Genomic DNA, 7,537 nt, shown 5'->3' with positions numbered 1-7,537 from the left:
AAGAGCCAGGAGGGAAAGCCGTGCCTCGTTGGAAAGCTCTTTGGCAGCCGCTCGTGTGGTCCCACAGCCCGTGGGGCTGCGGGCTTTCCGGCAACCATCAGCCTCGGCGCCACCGGCGCCCACCTGGCGCCGCCACGACAGCCCCCGAAGCATTTTGCGGTAGGGCCGCGGCTCTGGCCACAGTTCCCACGCCCGAAGAGCCAGGAGGGAAAGCCGTGCCTCGTTGGAAAGCTCTTTGGCAGCCGCTTGCGTGGCCCCACACACCGTGGGGCTGCGGGCTTTCCGGCGGCCGTCAGCCTCGTTGCCACCGGTGCCCACCTGGCACCGCCGTGCCAGCCCCCGAAGCATTTTCCGGTAGGGCCGCGGCTCTGGCCACAGCTCCCACGCCCGAAGAGCCAGGAGGGAAAGCCGTGCCTCGTTGGAAAGCTCTTTGGCAGCCGCTCGCGTGGCCCCACAGCCCGTGGGGCTGCGGGCTTTCCGGCGGCCGTCAGCCTCGGCGCCACCGGCGCCCACCTGGCGCTGCCGCGCCAGCCCCCGAAGCATTTTCCGGTAGGGCCGCGGCTCTGGCCACAGCTCCCACGCCCGAAGAGCCAGGAGGGAAAGCCGTGCCTTGTTGGAAAGCTCTTTGGCAGCCGCTCGCGTGGCCCCACAGCCCGTGGGGCTGCGGGCTTTTCGGCGGCCGTCAGCCTCGGCGCCACCGGCGCCCACCTGGCGCCACCGCTCCAGCCTGCGAAGCATTTTCCGGTAGGGCCGCGGCTCTGGCCACAGCTCCCACGCCCGAAGAGCCAGGAGGGAAAGCCATGCCTCGTTGGAAAGCTCTTTGGCAGCCGCTTGCATGGCCCCACAGCCCGTGGGGCTGCGGGCTTTCCGGCGGCCGTCAGCCTCGGCGCCACCGGCGCCCACCTGGCGCCGCCGTGCCAGCCTGCGAAGCATTTTCCGGTAGGGCCGCGGCTCTGGCCACAGCTCCCACGCCCGAAGAGCCAGGAGGGAAAGCCGTGCCTCGTTGGAAAGCTCTTTGGCAGCCGCTCGCGTGGCCCCACAGCCCGTGGGCCTGCGGGCTTTACGGCGGCCGTCAGCCTCGGCGCCACCGGCGCCTACGTGGCGCCACCGCGCCAGCCTGCGAAGCATTTTCCGGTAGGGCCGCGGCTCTGGCCACAGCTCCCACGCCCGAAGAGCCAGGAGGGAAAGCCGTGCCTTGTTGGAAAGCTCTTTGGCAGCCGCTGGCGTGGCCCCACAGCCCGTGGGGCTGCGGGCTTTCCGGCGGCCGTCAGCCTCGGCGCCACCGGCGCCCACGTGGCGCCGCCGCGCCAGCCTGCGAAGCATTTTCCAGTAGGGCCGCGGCTCTGGCCACAGCTCCCACGCCCGAAGAGCCAGGAGGAAAAGCCGTGCCTTGTTGGAAAGCTCCTTGGCAGCCGCTCGCGTGGCCCCACAGCCCGTGGGGCTGCGGGCTTTCCGGTGGCCGTCAGCCTCGGCGCCACCGGCGCCCACCTGGCGCCGCCGCACCAGCCTGCGAAGCATTTTCCGGTAGGGCCGCGGCTCTGGCCACAGCTCCCACACCCGAAGAGCCAGGAGGGAAAGCCGTGCCTTGTTGGAAAGCTCTTTGGCAGCCGCTCGCGTGGCCCCACAGCCCGTGGGGCTGCGGGCTTTCCGGCGGCCGTCAGCCTCGGCGCCACCGGTGCCTACATAGCACTGCCGCACCAGCCTGCGAAGCATTTTCCGGTAGGGCTGCGGCTCTGGCCACAGCTCCCACGCCCGAAGAGCCAGGAGGGAAAGCCATGCCTCGTTGGAAAGCTCTTTGGCAGCCGCTTGCATGGCCCCACAGCCCGTGGGGCTGCGGGCTTTCCGGCGGCCGTCAGCCTCGGCGCCACCGGCGCCCACCTGGCGCCGCCGCGCCAGCCCCCGAAGCATTTTCCGGTAGGGCCGCGGCTCTGGCCACAGCTCCCACGCCCGAAGAGCCAGGAGGGAAAGCCGTGCCTCGTTGGAAAGCTCTTTGGCAGCCGCTCGCGTGGCCCCACAGCCCGTGGGCCTGCGGGCTTTACGGCGGCCGTCAGCCTCGGCGCCACCGGCGCCTACGTGGCGCCACCGCGCCAGCCTGCGAAGCATTTTCCGGTAGGGCCGCGGCTCTGGCCACAGCTCCCACGCCCGAAGAGCCAGGAGGGAAAGCCGTGCCTCGTTGGAAAGCTCTTTGGCAGACGCTCGCGTGGCCCCACAGCCCGTGGGGCTGCGGGCTTTCCGGCGGCCGTCAGCCTCGGCGCCACCGGCGCCCACGTGGCGCCGCCGTGCCAGCCTGCGAAGCATTTTCCAGTAGGGCCGCGGCTCTGGCCACAGCTCCCACGCCCGAAGAGCCAGGAGGAAAAGCCGTGCCTTGTTGGAAAGCTCTTTGGCAGCCGCTCGCGTGGCCCCACAGCCCGTGGGGCTGCGGGCTTTCCGGTGGCCGTCAGCCTCGGCGCCACCGGCGCCCACCTGGCGCCGCCGCACCAGCCTGCGAAGCATTTTCCGGTAGGGCCGCGGCTCTGGCCACAGCTCCCACACCCGAAGAGCCAGGAGGGAAAGCCGTGCCTTGTTGGAAAGCTCTTTGGCAGCCGCTCGCGTGGCCCCACAGCCCGTGGGGCTGCGGGCTTTCCGGCGGCCGTCAGCCTCGGCGCCACCGGTGCCTACATAGCACTGCCGCACCAGCCTGCGAAGCATTTTCCGGTAGGGCTGCGGCTCTGGCCACATCTCCCACGCCCGAAGAGCCAGGAGGGAAAGCCGTGCCTCGTTGGAAAGCTCTTTGGCAGCCGCTCGCGTGGCCCCACAGCCCGTGGGGCTGCGGGCTTTGCGGCGGCCGTCAGCCTCGGCGCCACCGGCGCCTACATAGCGCTGCCGCACCAGCCTGCGAAGCATTTTCCGGTAGGGCGGCGGCTCTGGCCACAGCTCCCACGCCCGAAGAGCCAGGAGGGAAAGCCGTGCCTTGTTGGAAAGCTCTTTGGCAGCCGCTGGCGTGGCCCCACAGCACGTGGGGCTGCGGGCTTTTCGGCGGCCGTCAGCCTCGGCGCCACCGGCGCCCACCTGGCGCCGCCGTGCCAGCCTGCGAAGCATTTTCCGGTAGGGCCGCGGCTCTGGCCACAGCTCCCACGCCCGAAGAGCCAGGAGGGAAAGCCATGCCTCGTTGGAAAGCTCTTTGGCAGCCGCTTGCATGGCCCCACAGCCCGTGGGGCTGCGGGCTTTCCGGCGGCCGTCAGCCTCGGCACCACCGGCGCCCACCTGGCGCCGCCGTGCCAGCCTGCGAAGCATTTTCCGGTAGGGCCGCGGCTCTGGCCACAGCTCCCACGCCCGAAGAGCCAGGAGGGAAAGCCGTGCCTCGTTGGAAAGCTCTTTGGCAGCCGCTCGCGTGGCCCCACAGCCCGTGGGGCTGTGGGCTTTGCGGAGGCCGTCAGCCTCGGCGCCACCGGCGCCCACCTGGCGCCTCCACGCCAGCCTGCGAAGCATTTTCCGGTAGGGCCGCGGCTCTGGCCACAGCTCCCACGCCCGAAGAGCCAGGAGGGAAAGCCGTGCCTCGTTGGAAAGCTCTTTGGCAGCCGCTTGCATGGCCCCACAGCCCGTGGGGCTGCGGGCTTTCCGGCGGCCGTCAGCGTCGTTGCCACCGGTGCCCACTTGGCACCGCCGCGCCAGCCTGCGAAGCATTTTCCGGTAGGGCCGCGGCTCTAGCCACAGCTCCCACGCCCGAAGAGCCAGGAGGGAAAGCCGTGCCTCGTTGGAAAGCTCTTTGGCAGCCGCTCGCGTGGCCCCACAGCCCGTGGGGCTGCGGGCTTTCCGGCGGCCATCAGCCTCAGCGCCACCGGCGCCCACCTGGCGCCGCCGCGCCAGCCCCCGAAGCATTTTCCGGTAGGGCCGCGGCTCTGGCCACAGCTCCCACGCCCGAAGAGCCAGGAGGGAAAGCCGTGCCTCGTTGGAAAGCTCTTTGGCAGCCGCTCGCGTGGCCCCACAGCCCGTGGGGCTGCGGGATTTCCGGCGGTCGTCAGCCTCGGCGCCACCGGCGCCCACGTGGCGCCGCCGCGCCAGCCTGCGAAGCATTTTCCAGTAGGGCCGCGGCTCTGGCCACAGCTCCCACGCCCGAAGAGCCAGGAGGAAAAGCCGTGCCTTGTTGGAAAGCTCTTTGGCAGCCGCTCGCGTGGCCCCACAGCCCGTGGGGCTGCGGGCTTTCCTGCGGCCGTCAGCCTCGGCGCCACCGGCGCCCACCTGGCGCCGCCGCACCAGCCTGCGAAGCATTTTCCGGTAGGGCCGCGGCTCTGGCCACAGCTCCCACGCCCGAAGAGCCAGGAGGGAAAGCCGTGCCTTGTTGGAAAGCTCTTTGGCAGCCGCTCGCGTGGCCCCACAGCCCGTGGGCCTGCGGGCTTTACGGCGGCCGTCAGCCTCGGCGCCACCGGCGCCTACGTGGCGCCACCGCGCCAGCCCCCGAAGCATTTTCCGGTAGGGCCGCGGCTCTGTCCACAGCTCCCACGCCCGAAGAGCCAGGAGGGAAAGCCGTGCCTCGTTGGAAAGCTCTTTGGCAGCCGCTCGCGTGGCCCCACAGCCCGTGGGGCTGCGGGCTTTCCGGCGGTCGTCAGCCTCGGCGCCACCGGCGCCCACCTGGCGCCGCCGCGCCAGCCTGCCAAGCATTTTCCGGTAGGGCCGCGGCTCTGGCCACAGCTCCCACGCCCGAAGAGCCAGGAGGGAAAGCCGTGCCTCGTTGGAAAGCTCTTTGGCAGCCGCTCGCGTGGCCCCACAGCCCGTGGGGCTGCGGGCTTTACGGCGGCCGTCAGCCTCGGCGCCACCGGCGCCTACGTGGCGCCACCGCGCCAGCCTGCGAAGCATTTTCCGGTAGGGCCGCGGCTCTGGCCACAGCTCCCACGCCCGAAGAGCCAGGAGGGAAAGCCGTGCCTCGTTGGAAATCTCTTTGGCAGCCGCTTGCGTGGCCCCACAGCCCGTGGGGCTGCGGGCTTTACGGCGGCCGTCAGCCTCGTTGCCACCGGTGCCCACCTGGCACCGCCGCGCCAGCCCCCGAAGCATTTTCCGGTAGGGCCGCGGCTCTGGCCACAGCTCCCACGCCCGAAGAGCCAGGAGGAAAAGCCGTGCCTCGTTGGAAAGCTCTTTGGCAGCCGCTCGCGTGGCCCCACAGCCCGTGGGGCTGCGGGCTTTCCGGCGGCCGTCAGCCTCGGCGCCACCGGCGCCCACCTGGCGCTGCCGCGCCAGCCCCCGAAGCATTTTCCGGTAGGGCCGCGGCTCTGGCCACAGCTCCCACGCCCGAAGAGCCAGGAGGGAAAGCCGTGCCTCGTTGGAAAGCTCTTTGGCAGCCGCTCGCGTGGCCCCACAGCCCGTGGGGCTGCGGGCTTTCCGGCGGCCGTCAGCCTCGGCGCCACCGGCGCCTAAGTGGCGCCACCGCGCCAGCCCCCGAAGCATTTTCCGGTAGGGCCGCGGCTCTGTCCACAGCTCCCACGCCCGAAGAGCTAGCAGGAAAAGCCGTGCCTTGTTGGAAAGCTCTTTGGCATCCGCTCGCGTGGCCCCACAGCCCGTGGGGCTGCGGGCTTTCCGGCGGCCGTCAGCCTCGGCGCCACCGGCGCCCACCTGGCGCCGCAGCGCCAGCCCCCGAAGCATTTTCCGGTAGGGCCGCGGCTCTGGCCACAGCTCCCACACCCGAAGAGCCAGGAGGGAAAGCCGTGCCTTGTTGGAAAGCTATTTGGCATCCGCTCGCGTGGCCCCACACACCGTGGGGCTGCGGGCTTTGTGGCGGCCGTCAGCCTCGTTGCCACCGGTGCCCACCTGGCACCGCTGCGCCAGCCCACGAAGCATTTTCCGGTAGGGCCGCGTCTCTGTCCACAGCTCCCACGCCCGAAGAGCCAGGAGGGAAAGCCGTGCCTCATTGGAAAGCTTTTTGGCAGCCGCTCGCGTGGCCCCACAGCACGTGGGGCTGCGGGCTTTCCGGCAGCCGTCAGCCTCGGCGCCACCTGCGCCCACGTGGCGCTGCCGTGACATCCTGCGAAACATTTTCCGGTAGGGCCGCGGCTCTGGCGACAGCTCCCACACCCGAAGAGCCAGGAGGGAAATCCGTGCCTCGTTGGAAAGCTCTTTGGCAGCCGCTCGCGTGGCCCCACAGCCCGTGGGGCTGCGGGCTTTCCGGCAGCCGTCAGCCTCGGCGCCACCGGCGCCCACCTGGCGCCGCCGCACCAGCCTGCGAAGCATTTTCCGGTAGGGCCGCGGCTCTGGCCACAGCTCCCACGCCCGAAGAGCCAGGAGGGAAAGCCGTGCCTTGTTGGAAAGCTCTTTGGCAGCCGCTCGCGTGGCCCCACAGCCCGTGGGGCTGCGGGCTTTCCGGCGGCCGTCAGCCTCGGCGACACCGGCGCCTACATAGCGCTGCCGCACCAGCCTGCGAAGCATTTTCCGGTAGGGCTGCGGCTCTGGCCACAGCTCCCACGCCCGAAGAGCCAGGAGGGAAAGCCGTGCCTTGTTGGAAAGCTCTTTGGCAGCCGCTGGCGTGGCCCCACAGCCCGTGGGGCTGCGGGCTTTCCGGCGGCCGTCAGCCTCGGCGCCACCGGCGCCCACCTGGCGCCGCAGCGCCAGCCCCCGAAGCATTTTCCGGTAGGTCCGCGGCTCTGGCCACAGCTCCCACGCCCGAAGAGCCAGGAGGGAAAGCCATGCCTCGATGGAAAGCTCTTTGGCAGCCGCTCGCGTGGCCCCACAGCCCGTGGGGCTGCGGGCTTTGTGGCGGCCGTCAGCCTCGTTGCCACCGGTGCCCACCTGGCACCGCTGCGCCAGCCTGCGAAGCATTTTCCGGTAGGGCCGCGGCTCTGTCCACAGCTCCCACGCCCGAAGAGCCAGGAGGGAAAGCCGTGCCTCATTGGAAAGCTCTTTGGCAGCCGCTCGCGTTGCCCCACAGCACGTGGGGCTGCGGGCTTTCCGGCGGCCGTCAGCCTCGGCGCCACCTGCGCCCACCTGGCGCTGCCGTGCCATCCTGCGAAACATTTTCCGGTAGGGCCGCGGCTCTGGCCACAGCTCCCACACCTGAAGAGCCAGGAGGGAAAGCCGTGCCTCGTTGGAAAGCTCTTTGGCAGCCGCTCGCGTGGCCCCACAGCCCGTGGGGCTGCGGGCTTTCCGGCGGCCGTCAGCCTCGTTGCCACTGGTGCCAACCTGGCGCCGCCGCGCCAGCCCCCGAAGCATTTTCCGGTAGGGCTGCGGCTCTGGCCACAGCTCCCACGCCCGAAGAGCCAGGAGGGAAAGCCGTGCCTCGTTGGAAAGCTCTTTGGCAGACGCTCGCGTGGCCCCACTGCCCGTGGGGCTGCGGGCTTTCCGGCGGCCGTCAGCCTCGGCGCCACCGGCGCCCACCTGGCGCCGCCGCGCCAGCCTGCCAAGCATTTTCCGGTAGGGCCGCGGCTCTGGCCACAGCTCCCACGCCCGAAGAGCCAGGAGGGAAAGCCGTGCCTCGTTGGAAAGCTCTTTGGCAGCCGCTCGCGTGGCCCCACAGCCCGTGGGCCTGCGGGCTTTACGGCGGCCGTCAGCCTCGGCGCCACCGGCGCCTACGTGG

This window comes from Larus michahellis, unplaced genomic scaffold (assembly GCF_964199755.1).
Source record: "Larus michahellis unplaced genomic scaffold, bLarMic1.1 SCAFFOLD_26, whole genome shotgun sequence".
In the NCBI taxonomy this organism is placed as follows: domain Eukaryota; kingdom Metazoa; phylum Chordata; class Aves; order Charadriiformes; family Laridae; genus Larus; species Larus michahellis.
Note: the sequence above shows the minus strand (reverse complement) of the source record.